Source organism: Zosterops lateralis, assembly GCF_965231275.1.
Source record: "Zosterops lateralis genome assembly, chromosome: 1".
NCBI lineage: Eukaryota > Metazoa > Chordata > Aves > Passeriformes > Zosteropidae > Zosterops > Zosterops lateralis.
This window is the reverse complement of record NC_139762.1, coordinates 110,134,347-110,157,077: the sequence shown is the minus strand read 5'-3', so window position 1 is coordinate 110,157,077 and position 22,731 is coordinate 110,134,347. Positions and strand designations below refer to the sequence as shown.

The window sequence follows — 22,731 nt, the reverse complement described above, 5'->3', positions numbered from 1 at the left end:
TGCGCTAGAGCCCCAAATCCTAACCTATGGAAAAAACCCTTAAAACTGATAATAAAAATGAGAAAAGAATTTATTTTCATTTCCAATTAGTTAGTGGATGAGGGTACTAAATAAATATCTTCTAATTCAAGGAAACTGAGGACAAAACATGACATTTAAGAAGGGCATTTGAGCACTTCTTTACTTGCAGAGTTAATTACCTGAACAGAGTAAAGCACATACCCGTGCGTTTCCAATATCATTGGTGAGAACAGAAGAAAAATACCTACAACGCCATGGGTCCTCCTAGTGCTACAGAAGAATTCAGTAATGGTTGGATAAAATCATGAACTACTTCGCCATTTTTAAGGACTACACAGACAAACACATTTTAATACTTTTGAAATACTTTTTTAAAATACTTTTGTTCTGCTAGTTTTCAGTAGTGTCTCACAGTCTTCACAGTAAACTAGGTCTCTCTCCAAAGTATTTACCTGCTAGCAATGTTGTATGTTCAGTGGTGTCTAGTCTGGGGCTAGAGGTACAACAGGAAAGAATGAAATTATGGGAGATATAGCCTAAGATTTAGTTAGATCTATCTAAGATCCATTAAATTAAAAAAAAAAATCCTGAAAACCAAATGCAGTACCAAATAATTTAGTCTTCAAGAGTTAATTAACTCTTTTCTAAAGAAGATGGAGTTTCATACAGCACCCTCCCTCCTCCCCTCCCTTACATTACCCATCTTCTAAACAGTAACTTGGATAAATATAGTGGGGATAGCAGCAGAAACAACACAATTCCCATCTAAATCCTAACAATATACACCAATTTTCCCAGTCTGAACTCTCAAGTCTCTGAGTAGTGGTGGTGGTGGTGGTTGGGTGTATCCACATTTGATCTTAATAGCAATTAAGTGGATTGGGTAATGACTCCAAAGCCATTACAAATGAAATGCTCAGGACACCAGCAGGGCTGCGGGGTCACTAATTCCTTAACAAGGAAAGCAACTACAACACTTAAAGCACATGATTAACAGTGGTCAGAGATCAGCCACATGAAATTATGAGTTTCTTACTATTTGGGAAGGTCCAGCAATTCCCTGAAGGTAATTCAGACTTCCAAAAAAGAAGCATCTTGTGTAATTCTTTGATGACTCTCAGGTTCAATACACTGGAGCACAAGTGGAGAGACCTGATGAACTGATTACCAGCTGTAGCTGGCAGAGACAAAACTTAGCAAGAGACTCCCTCCCATTCAAGAGCATTGGGTAAAATGGAGAAACAAGTTTCTTCCCTCTAAATCTTCCATTTAACACAAACAAACAAAGGCCAGAAACAACATTCCAGATGGAATGCCTTTTTTCTTCTTTTTGGACTATATGGAATGCTTTTTTTCTTCTTTTTGGGCTGTATTTTTACAGAAATTGGAACACGCTGGTTTACATCTTAGGACCTCACAGGACTTTTCCTACAGACACCATTACTTTTTAAAACCACTGAGGTGGGCTGTTGTGCAATGTCCAGATCCCCCACTACCAGCTGACCCACATGGCCACCATGGTCAGAGAATGCAGATCCAAGGTTTTCTACAGAAACAATGCCACCAGAGAGAGATTTTGAGTTTTAATCTTCTTTCTGACAACTATAAACAACAGAAAAATTAAGTAGGGGGTTAACATCCATGTCCAGGTGGCCACTCTCAAAGGAAAAGGAGCTATCTTGTGGAGGCACAGACCTGCAGAGTGGCTGTGGTTGGGAGGGACCTCCGGAGGTCATCTGCTCCCACCCCCTGCTCCAACAGGGCCAACTGCTTGCCCAGAACTACTGATGACCTCCCCAGGAACCCCTCAGTTCTTTCTAGCATGTTAGTACTATATTGACAACATCATTCTCAGGGTAAATTTTAAAAGCAGGGAATTTGTAAATGGTGGAACAATAGCAACATTAAGGAAGAACTAAAATGTTCCTTGAAGTTTAATTTTTAAGCAAAACAGATGCTGCACAGAGCCACAGTTCAGCTATATGTCCCTGTACAGATGCAACAAAAAGCTGAAATGTTAATTTTCTGATTTGAAAAAAATCATGTTGTTGAAGTTAAATAACAGCTGAACCACAGAGAACCCAGGAAACAGGGCAGTCTATTTAGAGCATTAATGACATTTTGTTTACTGCTTAGGATGAATTCATCATGCAAATAGTCCAAAGTGAGATCCTGGCAGGCTCTGAACGTGCTCAGAGAGGCTGAGGCCAGAGACATTCTACATCCATATTAGGCTGTGGATCAAGTCCTGAGCTGGATACAACAGTTTTGCTCTGCCTGAGACTTTAAAAGCCCAATAATGGTAAATTATATGCAGAATCACCATTATCCAAAAACTTATTTGATTACACTATGAATGTGTTAACTATAGAAACATGAAACTATGAACACCGAACTGGAAACCAAAGCTCCCACATCACCACACTGAAGGAGGATGAGCAGAAGGATTCTTGTGCCCAAGGAAAATGAAAATATTTGCAAATTAAACTAGAAACTTTACCCCAAAGCATGAATCCTATATATATGTCAAATCAAATTTTTGATTTATGCCAAGGAAACTACAGAAGTAGCCTGCTTACTCAGCACAGAATTTATTTCTAAGAAAAGAAATAAATCTACCTCCCTAAAAATGTCACTATGTTTATTGTTATGATTAAACTGCAGAGTGTTCAGCAGTTTTAGCTGGCCTGTGCAGCAGTGAATTTTTCTTTCCTTAGGCCTTTGGATACTGTGGGTAACATGGAACTATAGAATGGTTTGTGTTGGAAAGGGCCTTAAAGATCATGTAGTTCAAATCCCCCAGGCCATGGGAAGGGACACCTTCCACCAGAGCAGGTTGCTCACAGCCCCTTCCAACCTGAACATGAACACTGCCAGAGATGGTGCATCCACAACTTCTCTGGGAAACCTGTTTGTTCCAGTGTCTCACCACCCTCGCAGTAAAGAATTTCTTCCTAATATCTAATTTAACCCTACAACTCTTTCAATTTAAAGCCATTCCCCCCTATCCAATGCCTACATGCCCTTGTGAAAAGTCTCACTCTCTCCAGCTCCCTTGTAGGTCCCCTTTGGGTACCAGAAGGCTGCTCCAAGGTCCCCCTGGAGTCTTCTCCGGGCTGAACAACACCAACTCTCTCAGATTCTCTTCATATGAGAGGTGTTCCATCCCTGTGATCATCAGTGAGACATGCAAACAGGATGGGCAGTTCTATTACATTTAAGCTTTCCCACAATGCCCATTATTATGGTATTTGAAAACAACAATTTGGGCAACCAGAAAACAGGTCTTCACATTATAGTTAGAAATGAATACAAACTTTGGGCACTGAATTTTAGCAGTCTGTGTGGAATGAATTGTCTGCTTAGTATCCTGCATACGAACCAATGTTTCCTTCACTGCCATGACTCAGGAAAACTCCTCTGAAAAAGAATGGAAGCTGTGCAGTGCTGGTCCTTCAGTTCACCTCCTGACTGTGATTTCTCTGATACCCACATGCAAGCACATCCTGACACAATTTGGATCTACTGGAACCGATGCTGACAAGCCCTGGAAGCTCAGACTCCTTCCAAACCCAAATTTTTCCCATCTGGATTCTTTAGCTATTTGCACACATTCATCGGTAATACCTGGCAACTCCGGGACAATGGAGTAACACGTTGTTACCCAATCCACGGTAATATCACCATGTTATGTACACCGAGATACCAATAAAAGGTATCAATAAAAATACTTCTTTGTAAACAGAGAAGACAGAATGCCAGATACAGAGGAATTTGGGAAAAAAAAATTAATGCCAGAAATTAGGGCTTCAGTGATTTACTGCAGCTCACCAAGTACAGTGCTGAACCCAGGAGACAAACTTTTTTGTATCCAATGTCAAGATTTCCCCACAAATATTTTCATGGCTTTTGAAAGCAAATGTATAATGTGTCTTGAAAAGCCCTGCTGACAGCAAGATCCTGCCCAGCAGAAGAAAAGCAGTCAAGCTAGGCTCTGACTTTTCCTAGGGCAAGTTTGTTCCAACTTAGGGGGGCAGGCTGCCCAGATTTATTCAGTAACCTATTACAGCATTCAACAGGGTTCATAAACACGTCTTGCAACACAATGGAAAGTGACAGCAACCAAACCACGGCTGCTTCTTTACTTGGTCCCATCTCCCTGATAAGAATATGTCTATATTAGTAAGTGACACTGGGCAAGGACATGCTCCTAAGGGCTGGAGCTGTTGCCTGCACTGCTACAACACCACAGTGTCCCTGGCAGGGTTCTGGGCCTAAACAGCCCTCCTTCCTCCAGAGAGTTCCTGGGCAGAGTTTGGGAGTTTGCAGAGAACAGAGACATTTCCAGCAGGCTGTTTGCTTGTGGCCACCAGTCTAGGGACTGAGTTCAGTGGTATGAACACATGCTGTGCCATCCTAGTTTGTCCTGGTGCCAGAGGAAAACCTCTGGTGTGTTTACTACAATAGTGTCAGTCAGTGAGTTACTTAGTTTGTTGAGGTCTGCACTACTTCAGCTAGATATATGAATCTGGACGCCAGAGCTCTTCCCAAAATGATGTAAAAATGGCATGTTGCTTAAAAAAACTCATTTCCATATCAGCTTTTTCCCTCCAAAGTATTAATAATAATGGTAATCAGACCAGCTGATCTATCTGAAAGAACTGCAGCTTTCCCTGCAGTCTTTAACACATGCCCTCCACAGCCATAAGTGAGAATCCTAACAGGCTGCTCAGACCTAAAGCCATTTTTACAGAGATTATATCCTTTACACTCATTGTTTCTGTGCTATTTTTTAATGAGTGGAACACTAAGGTGCTGTCAGAAGCCAGAATCTGACCCAATTAGGGCAAACAGGCCTTCTTCTCTAGGACTGACCATATGCTTGGAGCAAGAAATAGAGACAGAAATCACCCCTGTCCAAGAAATTGCCATGCTCTGGGATATATACAAACAAAACTGTTTGGGAAGCCAAAGCATCGCATAAACAGAACTACTATAGGTTGCTTTGCGTCATAAAAGGTAAACTTCAGTTTTAATAGCTTCTGTAAGAATCAGCATTTTACATTCAAATATCCTTAATTCCAAACAGACATTATCAAATGAGAAGAGGTGGTAATAAGGTAGGACATATCCTAGGAGAGCATTGAAAACAAAGATGCTCTAAAAATACTAGGTTCTGCTCCTGAGTGTAGGACTGAAAGTACCTTTTAGCTAGAAACGAAAACTTCAAACAACACAGTATTTTCCAAGTATATTTTGGTATATATAGGTAATGTTGCCTATTAACTGGCGACATATTACCATGGAACTTTTAAGGAATGAGCTGTATCTCATTTCTTCACGCAATGCCTATATTGTTTTTTTCTGTTCTGCTGCGTAAGGTGCAAATTCCTGGTATGAGGAGCACATCTCATGGTATCGCATATCCTGAGAACGATATACTTTATCAGAGAGCACGAGTTTTAGTTTCTTTATCATGCAGCCAGAGGCCAAGTTTCATCTGCAAAGTTATGTTTACTGTCAGTAGAGTGAGTATACTTGAGATGACATCCCAACTCTACTTCCCAGCTGATAATCTGAATGGTTTTGTTGCTTAAAGGCCACTTGATTAATATGATTGGAGAGTAACTGTCACAGAGTTTTACTTGTAAGTTGCACTGCCAAGATTTTAGATCTTTTTGGACCTAAGGCTTTTTTTTCTTTCTTTTAAGCCTTTTTCTCTGAACCCCTTTGTAGACAGAAACCTGTTTGCTAACAAAATCATAGAATCATAGAATGGTTTCAGTTGGAAGGGACACTAAAGACCGTCCAGTTCCAACTCCCCTGCCAAAACACCTTCCACTACACCAGGTTGCTCAGAGTCCCATCCAACCTGGCCTTGAACACTTCCAGTGATGGGATCCACATCCCCTCTGGACAACCTGTTCCAGTGCTTCACCACCTATATATTTCTTCCATATATCTAACCTAAATTTCCCCTCTTCCAACTTGTACCTATTAGTCCTTGTCCTGTCACTACAGTTCCTGATGAAAAGTCCCTCTCCAGCTTCCCTGTAGGCGTCCTTTAGGTACTGGAAGGCTGCTGTGAGGCCTCCAAGCAACCTACTTTTCCCCAGCCTGAACAGTTCCAAATTTGTCACCTTGTCTTCACATGGGAGGTGCTGCAGTCCCCTTACCAGCTTTGTGGCCCTCCTCTGGACTCGCCCCAACAAAATACTGTGGTGAGGCTCTGGTCAGAGCACCTGGGCAACAGCAGGACACCAAGAGAAAAATCCCGCTTGTGCCCTGCCCTCCCACTCCTCTCTCTGGCCTTCAGTGAACACCCAGCTGCTGCTTCTTGTCACAGACATGAAGATTTGTATCTCTGCTGCTCTCCTTGCAAAGGAGTCGCCTGTACACTGCATTGTATTCCAGACATCAAAGCGAACATTCCCAGTCTCCGTTATGCCAACAGCTACGTCAGTTTTAGGGTAAGTGCTGGCAACCTCAGCACCATACAAGCAGAGATGACGACTCTGGCACCCAGCCTGGCCTGCACAGCAGTTATTTCTGTACACATGAAACCACTTGCAACAGCAATATAAACTCACAGTTGCTCGTATCTGCACATCAGCTCATGCTGTTCAGCACCCTTCCTTTTTGTAACATGAAGTTAACAATTTTCTTGCATTATTACATGGGAAATATGTTTATGCATGGAATTTACCAGTTACTCTCCTGTCTTAATTGAAATATTTTTGTCTACGCAGCTGGTAATCCATTTATTCAGGTAGGATTTAAATTGAAATAATGACTGAGTTCAGCACAGCTTTCTGAAACCCTTAATTCTGAAACCCATTGCTATATCATGGCCTGTGGGTCATGACACAAATTAGAGTATGTAAAACTGACAGTTTCCCTGAAGAAATCAGGAAGACAACCTTTGTCTGGAATAAATTGCTGGGATGTAGGATGTCTTCTTTTTACTTGTTTCCAAACATGTATTCCTCTGTAGTGGGAAAATCTGCCTCACATTAATAAAAGGCTCTTTAATGAACCACTCAACTATGGTATTTTTAGTTGTCCACTTGATGAATTATTTTATAACTTTGGAAAGTGTTTGTAGAGTGGAGTCACTGAGATATACCCTCTCCATGCTCTTTATGCCTTAGCCAGGACATTTCTCATTGAGCAGTCAAAAAACATGGGGTCCAGTGAAGTGAAATGCATGACAAGCAAACACAGAAAATCTTATGAAGGAGATCAGAAAAAAAATCCCAAAGCCTTGTTATTACAGATAACTGGGGGCAGGACCTGTTGATTTATCTCTTTAAGATGCTACGTCTCCCACTTACCAGAATTTTGTTTGTGTTTTCATCAGGTACAAATCAAGTTTGTAAAAAAACATGATTTCCTGCAAACTTTGCCTATTATTTATCCTTAAACCATTACTACCAGAGAGGAAACTGGAGCAGGAGCAGTGAGTCTGAAAGCAAGACAGACTATATAAAGATGATCTTTTGAGGGGAAAGTGATCTCACAACTTTATAAATTGCAAAGTTATTTTCCATCATAAAGAACTTATTTAGGCAGACCTAAGAGGATTGGGGGATCAATAGAGAAATATATCCAGAAGTATTATACAGCTTGGTAAAAAATATTAACTCTTTGCTAACCCCACCATGCAACATTCACATTGATCTCAAGCAAATCTACCCATGTGAATAAAATAAGCATGGGGCATTTACTAAGTAGGAAATAACATTTCATCTGACCACACTGAACAAAATAGACATTGAATCAAAAGGCTCTTTCTGAAGAAAAGGGAAATTGCTAAAAGAGAACAGCAACAACAAAAAACACAGAGCTGAACGGAAGTGTAATCCTAACATTAAACACACTAATGACAGCAGGATTATTTTCTACTCAGAACTGGCCAATGTGCCACAACAAAAGTTTTTAAATGGTCACATATTTATCTTCCTTCTGTTTGTCTTTTTCTGACATCTGTTCAGCTAAGGGTTGGAAGCATGGTAAAACCCAGGAGTTTTGAAAAGCGGTGCCTCATAAACTAAAATGGAAATGAACTTAGAATGTAAGCAACTTTCTTTCCCCTGAGACAGTGCTGTCCAAGAACAAGTAGAGCTCTTCTCCTGCCCTGGCCTGTCCTACCAGAATGCTACCAGAAGCATAGATGTCATGTACATTTCATGTGAGAAAGATGGGAAAGCCCAGTATGCCCCAGGATCCTCCATCAAGGTTGTTTTGAATGCTAGGAGGTGTAATTACTACAAAGAAACTGGAGATTCTGTCACCTTTACTCCACAAAACAAGGAGAATACCACACTACATGCAGAATTATTCCTGAAGAATTCAGGAACAAGAATGATATGTGTTTGCTTTAGCAGCCTCAGTGTTTAAGAGACTGAAGGTGTCAAAGTTGAGCCTGCCTGTAAAGCTGCAGCTTTGCCCTCAGTGTGTGCAAGAACTACGGGTACAGCATTTGTCTTCTCAGTACACACCTGTGCACCCAAATCCACATGAAGACAAATTCAGCAGAAACCTTGACAATTGCTCGAGGACCAAGGAACAACTTGGGTGCCACGAGTACACTTGGAAACTCCCCAGCACCCGTAGAGACATCCTTGTTCCATCAAGGATCATCTGCACCCAGCTTTTAACATGGATAAGCTGCTCTGGATTTATTTTCCCTTAAGGGCTACTCTACAGGCCAAAGAGGCAGGTTTCCACAGGGACAAATAAGAGAAGTACTACCCATGCAAAGGTCATGTGTTCTACTGAAGTTTACATCCTTGTTCCAGTGTAAAAGAACACTAAAGCATACCAAAGCAAATAACCCAAAGTTTTCTTTAAATGTGAAGAAACCCAACTTATTTTTATGCCAGTCTTGTTCTCAGTCTCACTGAACCACTTTTGCTGAAATATTCAAAAAATATTCAGGCTGAGGAAAACAGCTGGCTAGAAAAATTTCAGTTCAGACATTAAAAGTTCTACAAATACTCTGAAAAACTATAAGGTACTATAATGGGAACTGCTGGGCAACCTTCCTAATTGGTGGTGCTACCAATCTATTACATAGTCAGGAGTTTACATATTTTATTTATCACGGACTACACTATCAACTACTCTCCACTGAACTGAAAACAGGCAGTAAAACAAAACCAGGAGGGAAGCAGAGAGGAGGCAGAGCTGCCAGCTGAACCTGGACAAGCCCAGTAAAACTGCTTTGTGGCCAGTCTGGCCAGTGAGAGACAGCAAAGGACAGTATCTTGTGTCTGCCGTGGCATTACAAAGCTAGACCAGACACATGCACACGCACATGGCCCTGATAAAGGCGGCTTTCACAACATGAATAGTCTGTACCTCTCCCAAGGTCATGTGCCTGAAACCCACAGCCAGTCAGACTGACGCTTGAATATGAGTGGAGCCGTACAGGCTGTCAAGATAAAATTATCACAGTCCTATTTCAGCAGATTGAAAAGAAACCTGAGATGCATGTTCAGATTAGCTGCAAGAAATAGGATCCCTGGACAAGCAACAGGCAATCCTATCAGCATGCTGTAAGGAAAACTGGAGCAGGCTTCACACAAACCAACCTCTGGAGAAAGAGGAACAAAACAGTTCCTTCTTCTGAGGCAGTAAACGAGTGTCTCCAGAGCCACGTGATGACAGTGTGGTCAGGACTGTACCTCAGATCCATCCATGTGACTACAAAGAGCACTTGGCTCTTTGAGAGTCTTGAAGTCTCCTTTCCTAATTGTTTCTGCAAGACCCAATATGTTTCTGCAGTGACACAGGTAGGACACAAAAGGTCCCACCCAGGAGCTAATTTCTGAATGTACTGGTAACAGTTCTCAGGAATTTGAGTATCTTCAGGCTGGGAAAGACTAGATATAGGATTGCAATAACTTGTTTCATTTCCTGAGGTCATAAAGTTAAGCTGTAAAGTTCTTGCATCAGGTCAAGAGAACTCCTGACACACTAGAAACCACTTCATGATGAATTACAGTCAGATAAAGCTGTCATTTGAGAGATTATAATACCAATGTTCTACTCAATAACTATACTTGTACAGGATGTTGCTTTTATGTCTGTAAGTGGGTTTTTGCACCTCTTACCTTCAGTAATGTGTGATCCTATCTTTGGAGTGCCTGTTACACTAATATGAAGTGACACTTCCTTACCAAGGGTTCGAATTTTAGTTGACCTTCCATTCTGCCCTAGACAGGTGAATGAATCGGACTGTCAATTTCATAATAACTAGTTGAATTTTACTTTTAATAAGATTTCCAGTGCAGATTTTTTTTTGAGCCATTCTACCCATCAATTTTTTATAAGGTCAAAAGAACTATTGTTCTGGATCATGCATATGACAGCATAAAACAAGGATAAATTACAAGCACAAGAATTTATAAATAGGAGACAGAAGATAAAGAATTCACCTTTAATAAACAGCTGAATTGTGAGTAGTAAGGTCTGGCATCCAAAATAGATACCTGGTAAAGAGAGTAATGTGTGACTGCCATGTAGACTTTCCATGGCCTTCAGAGTTGGAGATGCTCAACATCTCTGAAAAAAGACACAAAGGGTAATATTGCATTTAAAGCCGTGGAAAGTTTATGTACGTAATGCACTGTCTCCTACCACCAATACTTTTAGAGCATAAACAGAGTTATTTACGAGTGAAAAAGGAATGAATGCATTTATGAATGAACAGATGTGCTTTTTAAAAAGCCATTAGTGCAGAGGGCAGAAGCTGTCAGAAGAAGGGGGGGCTCCTTTCCTAACACTCAGACAGTCTGATTTCTTTCAGGATTTGACCCCATGAGGAAAGCTAAACCACAAAACCATCTCGGAACACCTTCATTTTGGTCTTCGTCAAAGACCATCTCCCCTCCCTGCCCCACAACCACACCATCCAGTTTATTGAAGAATGCAGCTGGCCAGGTGCAAACAAGAGGGAATGCCTTTCTCTCATCACTCCTCAAGCAGAGGGTTGTGAATGGCACATAGCTACTGCACTTGCGCCTACAGAGGGGTGATGAAAATGGAAGAAATGGAAGAATCACTACACAATGATCTGAAAGCACAGAGCATGAGCCACGTATGGTATTCACCACAATGGGCTGAGGATGGCATCACAGCCAAAAGAAATTCGGTTTAAACTGTAAAGCTCTCATGGTATCATCCCACTGAAGTGATAGTTTTAGCCAAGTTTAACTAGACAAACTCATTTAAATAAGCTTGTCATTTTAACTACTGCTACAGGAATCACAACTGCTGCATTTTCCAGCATGACAAGTAGAATAGATTTAGGTTGGAACCAACTTAGTTGTTGCACAGAGTTTTCTTTCTAGAAAAATGGCAGTTTCTTTTGCCCAAACTTTTGCACTTAAAAAAGAAGACAATTTAGAAGTGTTTAATCTGCTCTCTCCTGCTGCTTTTGCCACTTCCTGCAGTGTTTGGAAAGTCCTGCTCTTTATTTAAAAGCTGAGTTATCAGACGTGGTGAATAATTCCCCAACACATCTATCTGATTTGTTGCCTGTATCAACATGGGAAATTAAATGACCCAGACTGTACCTTCATTCTACTAATGGAGTGGAAAGCTGCTTCAAAACAATTGCAGTCTGCAGCTGGTCCTTTCCCTTGCTCTGTTTCCTCTCCAAAGCAGGGGAGCAGAGGCAGAGATGCCCAAGGAAGAGTGCTCTGCATCTCTGTCCAGTGGTGACAGAATTCTTAATGATAGTATTTCTGCTCCGAAAGCAGGAGTCAGACCAGACCCTGTGCTGGAAAGGTCTCTCACTCTACTGGTTTCACCACAAATGTGCACCATCCCAGGAATGTCTCCATGGACCATGATTGACAAACCACAATTTCTCTGCTTCCTCCCTGAGCTGTGCAGGTACAAGGCAGCTCTGAGTTGGTTTCAGCTTCAGCAGTTGCTCAAATGCTGTGCATCATCACTGGGCACAGTGTGGTGCTAAGTGAGCTCTGCAGCTCGTGCCTGGCATTGGAGCACATCCCACCAGCCTGGGGAAGGGACAGAGGGGAGCTCACATTGCTGCCTGCTGACACGTGTCCTGTCTCTGCATGGGGAGTGGGGACACTACACCTTCACACAGACCATTCAAAACAAGATTACTTCAGCCTTTCTCCTGTCCTATCCTGTCCTGTCCTGTTACTTGTAAGTGTGTATGCCTAAAGCCAAGCCCAGGATAAAGTCTTGTGAAGAAATGACAGCTCACCCAGATTTATCAGACTTCTTCTGTTCATTTGAGAGGTCTGCTTAAAATGACCACAGATCCTGACAGTGAAAGCACCTCAGCAGACAAAGTCTTTGATCATGAGCAGTTCTGCAGAAATAAAGAAGCGCCAAGCACACTGTGAAGTTCTCTTAAAGACAAATGTTGAATTTATCTGTACACATATATATACATATGTGTATATACACATGCTTACATAGTCTAAAGCTACCTTAACTTGGAATCACCCAAACTACTATATTTGAGCTTTTGCTTTTCAAATCTGTGACAAGAATGTGAGGATGGAAACTTAAGAAAGTTTCAAAAGCCCACAAACATTCTCAGTGAACAGGCTTTTCACTTGCTCACATCCAGAGTATTAAAAAGAAATTATTTTAATAACTGACTCCTTATAATGATTAATGTATTGCATTACATGTAAGTGCTCTCCTGTTTCTAGGAATATCTTGTTGGGTAATATTCATATTTGTGATTCATTGCATGCTCTTTTTTAATTGCAGTGAAACAATGGTTTCTGGGTAAGTGGTTTTAAAGAGTTTGTTGGGTGCTACAGGAGATCAAAGTACAATAAAACTTACATGGAAGCAAAAGTCGTGCATGAATAACAGCACCAGCTTTAACAAAGGACTGAACAAACACATGTAATTCTAAACAGGATGGACTGAATTTTTCATCCTGTCAATTCATCATGGAAGGCTCCATTCAGATGAAAAGGCTGAGCAGATAAGCCTGCACGTATCACCACAACCATTGGCTTCAAAAACACAGACACAAGCCTGGGTTCCCATGGGCAGGGGAACTCTCAGTGCAAGATGCCAACACAGACCTTTACATGCAGAGTTTAGGATCCTCTAAGCAGAGTAAATGCACATGGAAAAGCAGCCTCAGCAAATAAGGCTAAGCAAATGACTAAACCAGACAGTCTTTGTTTCAGTGAGCAGAGGGGTGGCCACAGCAGCTGGGACGGCCTCAAGTTTGTATCCCAGCACTATCAAGAGGCAGAAAACAACTGCTACATATGTCAGACATGACACTTCAAGATCTAGTCACGTGTTGTTTTGTTTTAGTGAGGGAAGACATTGAGGCAGTGACTGGGAATGAAATTTTTCTTTCGCTGTTGGAAATAAAAGTAAGTATTTTCTGTAAGCATGGAGTAAGTAGAGCATTGAACAACTCTTAACAGCAGATCCTTCCCAAATTCAACCAAAATTCCTCACAGCTTCTCCAAAACTTCCACTACTTCCAATACATCCCAGATGGGGACTCCTGAAATCTCACTTATCAGTCCCAAAAAATAGAAAAAAAAAAGAGTTTTCAGCTTAGCCACCTGCATTTGGAACCAAAATACTCGGCTGCAGGGTTTCGGCATTTTTGAGAGTGAAAGTAAATTGCAAGTACAGTGATGAGCCAGGGAGCAACAGTCTTTGTGGAATCAGTCACTCATCCAGACTGAACACAGAACACATAGGTTAGCTGACTGCTTCCCAAATATCAAATAAAAATAAAATATGGACAGCCTAATTCTGACTTAAACAGTGGAGAAAAATAGCACAGAACAAAATGTGTCAAAAGTGAGGGCCTTTTTTCCAGAAAATGATACAGTTAGATGTTATAAATTTGTTCAGAATAAAAAATAATGCAGCAAATAATGTATTTTACCTATATAATGTTTGGTTTTGAGCAATTGTACTGAATGCACTGTTTTGAATGCAATATCCAAGTATCACAATAATGCATTAATACAGAGCTATCTGGCTATTATTTTGTCAAAATAAACTACAGAATGGAGAAATCTTAGAGGCTTAAATTGCTCTGGGATTTCTGGATAGCCTCTTTGCAGAAATACTAACCTAAAATGTAATGTGGAAAAAAGCAGCAACTAAGGACATTCAGACTTAGTGTCTTTCTTCATTCCCAGGTGAACAGAAAGCTCCATGACTTGTGTCCAAATATTTTGAAAGCATCAGTACAAAGGAGTGACAGGTATTAAAGACATCCATGATTATATGAACTGTATTAGATTGAAGAAACAAAACTTTTTTCCCCTTTCTATGGTAGTTATTTTCATTCCTCTCAACAGCAATCTCGTCTTCTATGGAATGCAGTGGCATTTAAAAACCTGAAGTGTGAAGGTCATGAACTGAATTAACACAAAGGGTAGAAAATAATTCAAAAAATGTAGTGCAATATTTATACAGCAGTTTAACAGGCCATAATCATTATGAAGTCTGTGAAATTGTTTGTGTATATGAAGGGCTTCAGGGGGATAAAAACTGTAGTAAAATTTGATGTGCCTTGTAATCCCTGGATGAACTGAAAGGCCTTGACTGCAGGAACAGCTCCTGCACTAGGAAATGCTGTTCTGTCACTGGAGAGACATGCAGGTGAGACTGCCCAGCCCTGTCTGGGCTATGGATGCCAGGAGCCCAGCCAGGCCTGTGTCTGTGCCAAGCTGGCACCCCACAGCCTGGGATAGAACCAGATAGGACCACCCCTACAGCCTGCCCTTGTGCTGCACTGAGGGAAATCCAGGAATACCATCAAAACCAGAGAAGGGGTGCATTCAACAGGCTCCTTGGTGCGGACAGTGGAAGGAGCAGGAAATGTGCAGAATGCCTGCTGTGCTGCTGGCACCAGGCAGGGAGGTGTGAGGCCGGTTCTCAGCACGCTGTGGATGGCAGGGAAAGGCTGGCATGCTGCTGTTTCTGCCTGCCCTCTCGGCTGGCTGTCAGCTCTCACCCAGCCCCAGTGCAGCCAGCAGCATCACTCTCTCTCTCCCCGTGTCTGCATGCTCTGTGACTCAGTGTCACCTGCACTTTCATGCTCTACTGCTATACAGTACAAACAGGGAAACTTTTCTGCTGAGGCAAGAGTCAGTACAAAGCTACCAGAAAGACCCCAAGCAAAAGCCACCCAGAACAACAGAAGAGAATTCAGGGTGCACAAAACAAGTCTACACTGTTAACAGTGCTGTGTGAATAACTTAGCAGCCTTTTTCTATCTCTACCCTTTGTGCTTTAGTACCAAAAGGTATCAGGAAGCATTCAAAACACCTCAGCTCGACTCTAAGAGGCTAAAAATCTTAACAGAAATTGCATATGGAATTCCTTTTCTTTTGTAAGCTTCAGGAACACATGCTTTGAAATCCCCAGTGCTCTTCCATCAATGTGGAAGTGACTAAATGTAGCAAAGAGCAAAGATATTACAGGGCAGATTCTTCTCTGCTTTTCATTACATTGTACAGTTGCTCATATCTGTACCGTGAGTTCAAAGCTTGAACACAAACTGTCTGACAAAAACTCTGCACTGTGTACCAAAGAGCATCCCAGCCACATCTTCCAAAGCATATTTTTTATCCCCAAGAAGAATGTTTTCAGACATAAATCGTATTTCTCCAAGCCACTGCCAGTACCCAAGCAATCCCCACAAAGACAGATAACACCACACCCTACCCGTAGAAATGATGCTCCTCCGATCGCTTGCTCTGTTCCCTGCTTCGTCTGCCTCAGAGTGCCCAGATCAGATCCTGCCCCGGAGAAAAAGCAGAGTCAAAGGCTTGTGATACTCAGAGCTGAGTCCTGGAGCCAGGCTGCAGGAGGATCAAGGAGTACTGGGCTGAAGCAGCATGGATGGGAGATGTATCAAAGTATACTAGTGCTCAATCATCACACACAGGTAATTGAGGGCATCTCAGTTTGAAACTGCTGGTCACCATCTGGTGATAAAATACGGAGATGCCAAGTGAGTTAAAGCAAGCTTGTGCATACCAGCATATTTTAGTTACACTACATAATGAAACCCATCATCACCTTCATTCATACTGTGGTGTCTGTCCTACAGCTGCAGTTTCATACAGTTTGTGTTAACTTTTTCTCTCCTTAGCTTCAATTACAAGCCAATTTCATCTTTCCATCACATACACATAAACATAACCTTCCAATTCAAGACACTTCTAATATGAAAGGAAGTTAAATGAAAAAGAGAACAGCTGAGACAAAGTCATGCCACTCCTAAAAACATGCACAGAAGTCAGGTATTGGCATGAATTTGCTAAATGATGCAGAATTAAAATGTTAAAGAAAAAGACAAGAGTCTAGCCCTTCCCCTGCTTCACAGCTCTTCAGTGTGAATTACAGAATCCTGGGACAGCAGCAAGATGAGGCCTAGCTGACCTTTAAAACAATGAATAATTTCCTAACACAGTGAGATGTTTTAAATACACGTAACAGCTTTAAACACCCGAAGCACTCTCCTTTTAATTATTTTTGCTACATCTGAAATATTTGAGGAAAATGTAGATGATATCTCTAATTTGTTAATTACCAGCTGGCTCCTACCGTGCATTATTAAGCTACTATGGCAGTGACTAATGCCTCTGACAATACTAAATTACCAACAACACCTTGTGGAGGAATGTGACCTGAGCAGCCTAGAAAGGACTACCCGCAGGTGTTTGTTTTCAGATAAAGATGGTTTATTCACTCAGGCACAGGACAGCAAACCACAAGTAAGTTAAGTACCACAGTAACACCCAAGTCTAGAGGAGGAGGGCTGCACCCCAAACCCCACATGCTGCCTACGCCATGAGCACTGCCATGCCCCATAGCTGGAGTTACCCAGACACCTGCATCTCACTCCCTGCTCATGGCACAGATGTGGAGGAGGAAGAGCACACAGGATTTTTCTCTGGAAATGCTTTAGCTGCAGCTGTGTCTTCCCACTCGGTGGCTTGGGCAGGGGTGCTGGATGTGCAGGGATGCACCTTGCACCCACATTCAGGACTCCTTCACTTCCAGCCCAGCGGTCCCAAAGGCTTTGAAACAGGGAAGATAAAGACAAAGGAGATGTCATTGCCCACAGAAGGTCCCTCTGTACAGCTGCAGCCCAAGCACTGCCCTTTCCCTCTCACCTTTGAATACAAGTATTTCCCCCCCCCACCTTTTTTTTTTTCTCTCTAAGCACTTTCTGCCAAATTGATTAAACTAATAACATTATAGCTTGGACAGGAACTACACATCTTAGTCGTAAGTGTGTGAAGTAACATTACTCTCCTTTCCAAATCCTCCTGGAGAGGTTAGGAAATCCAGTCTTCTCTTGTGCTTTTGCATTATAAAATTGCTGAACAAACCTATTCTGCTGTAATGGGAAGGGACACATTTTCTTCCCTAGTCTAAGTAGGTCAGGGAAAACATGATGTTGTGAGGATGAAACTGTTTTCCTCCGTCTTCTTTCCCCTAATGGCAGTTTCAAATCATTCCAATTTAATAATGTTTCCAGTGTTAGCATAATAACACTGTCAGGTTATTAACAACTGATGTATTGGTGGTCCTGAAGTCTGGGGTTTGTACTTTCTTGTGGGCTTATTTTAGCCTTAGGTATACACATGTAATTCCTACACATGGCATATCGTGGCACAGTTAAGAAAAGCCTGCAAAGAAATCTGGATGTGAAATGCAATGCATTATGAGGCACAAAAATTAACTCTCAGTTCTGAGATTGACACTGCACTTCTACATCAATGTGATCTCCTTTTTAGGATGACATTCTGACTATCATCTCCTCTCAATCTGTGACCAGTTAATTTGCTCTAAATCAGCACTGGCATAAACAAAGCCAGAATATTTCCAATGGAATTACTCCAATTCATAGAACCTGGAGACTTCTCTGTGTGCATTTCATCAGGAGGGATTATCCAGTAGCTGGAGAAACATTCAGCTATAGCTGTGTGCAAACTAAATGCAAACTAAAGACCACTGGCAATAAAAACACATTTCTGGGGAGAACACTCCTCAATGAGAAGAAAGGAAGAAATTACACTAAAGAGAATACAGACTGCCTAAAGTTTTATCAAAAGAAATGTTAAACAAAACTTGAAGGTTGCTTTTCTACTGGTTACTTCAGAACAGATCGTGTAAATTAGTTTTGTTCATATTATCTGGAAAAAAGAAAAAAAAATTAATTCACCTCATGTAATGCCTGTTGCAAGCTCTCACTCACCCACTGAAGAACTCCAAAGGCCCCTTTCTGCAACCAAATGTTTGTCATAGCAAAGGTTACATGCTCTTACAGCCCACTCCTTGTATCCTTGTCCTGAAAACAACAGGCCTGCCTAGGACAGTAAAGCTGAGCACAAACAAGTGGACATCACTCTGTCCTCAGTGTGAAATTTTTACCCTATGAAACCCTATGACTTCAAAGGAAACTCAGATTTCATCCGAAGAATCCAACTACATATTTCAGATTCAGGATGGACTGTCAAGTGCCAGCTGACAAAGTGATGTCCCCAAGTATTTCAGGACAATGATATTCGAGATGAAATGCAAAGCCAGCTGTTTATGCCTTATCTAAGGAACATTTCAAAATGAGGAAATTATATGATGATTAAGTGCCTCCTCCACCTCAGTGAAACACATTCCACTCTGCAGAGATCTTTGCAACCAGAATTTAGAAAGAATGTCTGTCATTAAAATAATTCCATGAGCAGTATTATCACCAGTATCGTCAAATCATAGGGATGGTAGGAAAGATATGTAATCCACCTCCCACCGTGAGACAGAGTCAGATACATTTTGTTCATGCTTATTAAAGTCATTCCTAACACTTCCAGTGATGGAGACTCCACAAGATCCACTGGCAGGCTATTTTGTGGATAAAACTTTCAAAGGGTTTACCTCCTCCTCTTTTCATTTTAGATCCATTTCTCTTTGTCCATGGGAAAGAAAAGAGATTACTGGGCCAGTCTTTGCAACAGCCTGTACTGTGCTGTCTGTGCTTGAAAACCTCCCTTTCTCCTATTCACTCCTCCACAGGCTGCTCTTCTTTAGGCACAGAAAACGTAACCCTTTCAGGGCTTCACCCCTGGGGTATGTCCTGTGGATCTCTGATCAGTTTCTCCACATACAAAGCAGTCGGCATTTTCTTCAAAATGAACACGGAACTCCAGCTGAGAGCTCACCAATGGGGATTGCTCCCTGCAGGCTGTGGTTTCACATGCAGCCCAATATTGTGCTTTCCTTTTTCCCCTTTCTATTGTGCAACAGCTCAACATTGCCAATTCACGTTCAGCCGGAGATCCACAGTAACCTCTATCTTTTCCTGAAGAGCTGCAGTCCCACTGGCTGGTTCCCCAGGCAGTACTTGTGTCAAAAGTTACAAGGATACAGCTCAGTGAACCTTCTGGAACTACACACCACCACTGCAGCCTCTGTGCAACCAAGAAGACAAAACTGCCCTTTGCAAAGCTGCTTCACAAAAGGCACCAAGCTGTCTGTAGTGTTTCACCACCACACAGGCACTGGAAAATCCATCAAGGACTGGGCCAGTATTTACATAAACTTCTCCACTTTTCATTTGCTCTTTTCACCAGGAGCAGAGTGGAAAAGCAGGTCAGACTATTTCTTCCAAGGCTTAAATACCCAATTTTATGTCCTTGCTCTGTACAGAGCCTGTCAGTAATAGGCAGTCAAGCTTAGTACAAGCCCAAGCACTCACCTACAGTGGTGCACAACAGAAAAAGGATAGGATCAATGACCTGTGAAATAGGTAGGGACAGACCTGGCTAGGCTGGGGTTGATTTCTGGCAAAACTTGGTTTCTCTTGGACATAACACAATGGATGACTTATTTAGTACTTTACATGCACAGTTACAAAGCTTGGGCTTTGTGCACAAGGAATTTACTTCCGCTTCCAGAAAATGAGAGTGTCCTGAAAAATTATCACTCTATCTTCTTAGTTGATGCCTTTTTCACAGAGAATACACCGTTCCAATGAAAGTGGGTATTAAAAAGTGTAACAGCAAAGATTAGGCCCATTCAGCCCAAGTTACCACCAAGTTGTGAGTAACTGCATGACACTCAGCCACCACCTATTCCCCCTTCCATGAAAATGTACTGTCCTGCAAAGAGTCCACACAAGCCTGGAAATACTATTTTTCCAAAAGTCTCTAAGACTTTTAATTCTGTTTGGGAATACATTATCAGATTTAATGTAGATGAAGAACTTATATTTGTTTGGATTCTCTTCAATCAAGCAGCATCTCCTTTATTTATTTAACTGTATGATTTGTGAAATCATATTTACTATCACCTAGGGTCACATAATTGCTTTTTGCCATTATAATTTTAGCATGTTTCTTCTGTTTACTGCCACTTTCTACTATAAAATGTTTTTTCAGCTGCTCTGCTAAATTTTATGGCTGACCTGAAACTTTATGTATAAAATATTAGCGTGAGGCTGAATGTAGTGCTTACATTATTTTCAGCAAGTTTCAAAGCTAAAGTTATGGAAAAGAAATAGTTTCACCTCTGCTGAAAGAAATCTTTAACTGTTCTTTTGCTGAGAAGCCTTCATTCCTCCATTGCTTCACACACAAAAATTCTGCAGGCAGATACAATTGTTACTGTCTTGTAGCTATCACCAAACAGCCGCTGAGTTTATTAACAGAAGTCACACTTCTTCCCCAAGGATGGCTCTCGGGGAGCTTTGGAGCTTACAAGAGCAACTGATTGCTCTGGCAGCTGAAGGTCTGCACCTTTGCTGACGACTTTTGTTTTGAACTGACATGGGTCTATGGGAGACATGCTCAGGGGGCTCCTTGCAAGCCACTAACAACCTCTTGCATTTGAAAATGTGTCTCCTCTAGAAATTTTCTCCCTGAGACTCTCTAGGCAAGCAGAGGAGATGGAGAAAGGACTGCTGCTGAATTACCACTTTGGAATGTGCTGCCAGCCTGCCCTGCTTGCTGTGACTGTGTTTGATGGGTCATCCAACTCTACAGCTGGAATCAGGGGGAAGACAACTCAGAGCTTTGGCTGAAGAGGCCTGGAAGGTGGCAGAGAAAGATGAGAAGCCAGGATGAAGAATAAGTTGTAGGGGAAGTAACATGATAGATAGCACTATCAGAAGTGGAGTTTTTAAGGAAAAAACATAGCTTGTTTACAGAATAGCCTGGTAGAGAATGTATCTTGACTTTCAGCTTTGTTAGGCTCTCCCTGCATTCTTGTACCAACCAGCACAATACAATCTATAGTTGCACTAAGCTGATGTGATTTATTTTCCCTAATGAGACATGGAAACTGATTGAAATTTTAGGAACAAAAATAGAAGCATAAAACACTTTGCATTTTGTTAGATCTGTTTGGAAATTTGTTCAGTCTGTTTGGAAGAAAGATTGTTGGTGCATATTAGAAGAAAAGTTAAGTATTTACTATCATAAAAGCAATTAAAAATATACATCAAATACCAAGATAAAGGATTGGCCAGATCTCCGAGACTAACTTCGATGTTTCAAGTAGGTGAGAAACCTTTTGGTCATACAAGAAGTTAGGATTCCATGACAAAAAAAGGACAAGATTTCAGAATTATCAAGTCAGAAGTTAAAAACTTATTAAATCAATGTGTTGCCTTTGTAATTTAACGTTTTTGGGGTTTTTTTTAGATGTAATCATTCTCAAGTCAATTTTTAGGGAAAAAAGTGATCTAAAAGCAGGGAATGGATTTTACTTCCATATCACACAAATATTACAGTAGGTCACTTAATTCAATATAAATGAGTGTTTAATTAGAAAGAAACAGGGGGACAGAAACTTGTGATAGCCAAATAATCATTGTTTTATAAATCTGGAAAGAATCAAAGTGTTCTCTGATCTTCTTCCAAGGACAATGTTGCATTAAGAATGAACATGCACTGAAAAGGTAGTAATTACTACAAAGTGGCATATTTCCATTACAAGAGGTATTTTTAAAATGTAGCAGGAAAGCCCAAGATTACTAATTCTATCTGCAGCTGTTACTTGGTAAAGAGTACTCAAGGACAACTTCACTCCAAGCATGTTCCTCTGTGCTTTGCCTTTGCTTATTTTCATAGTGTTTAAAAAAACTAGCCACAAGTTGTCATCAAGTTGCTTTGAAATTCTACTTGCTGACAGACTTTTCTGTCTCTGCTTCATTTTTGTCTCTTTTTTTTTTTAGGTTCCACTTAGTGCAAATTTTCTTACAAATTTACAAAGAGGTATTTCATACCGGACCAGTCTTATCCTTACCATAGGCATAAAAGAAAATCAGAATGCAGCATGTAGGTACTACTTTTCATCCCTTGATTCTGGAGCACTTCACAGAACGAGACAAGTATCACCATCACTGCTCTCAGAATGGGATACACCAAACCCTCTCCCTACATGGCTCGACAAAGATCACAGGCACAGAAGCTGACTTGTTCCCTCCACTGCCCCAGGGAAGGTTATGTTCAGCAAATAGCTATCACCACGCCAGCAAATGAATTAATAAAGAAAGATTCATGCTTTCTTATCTCTTGATTACTCAGAGTATAATCCCCAAATCAACTTTCATAGCAAGAGGCCACATAATTGGTTCAGACACAGGAAAGAGACAGTAAAACTCAGTTTCCCGTAACATCCCCAGCCGGGAGGATGATTTTTCAGGACTGT

General features: G+C 41.3%; 1 protein-coding gene across 3 annotated transcripts in view; it reads right to left on the bottom strand.

The window, feature by feature from the left end:
- The window catches only part of DTNA (dystrobrevin alpha), a 220,282-nt gene that overhangs the window by 150,844 nt on the left and 46,707 nt on the right, over positions 1 to 22,731 (bottom strand). For all 3 annotated transcript variants that reach the window (XM_083866256.1, XM_083866254.1, XM_083866255.1), the window contains exon 2: positions 15,739 to 15,812. The gene's annotated coding sequence lies outside the window, so the exon portion shown is untranslated. The remainder of the gene's footprint in view (positions 1 to 15,738; positions 15,813 to 22,731) is intronic.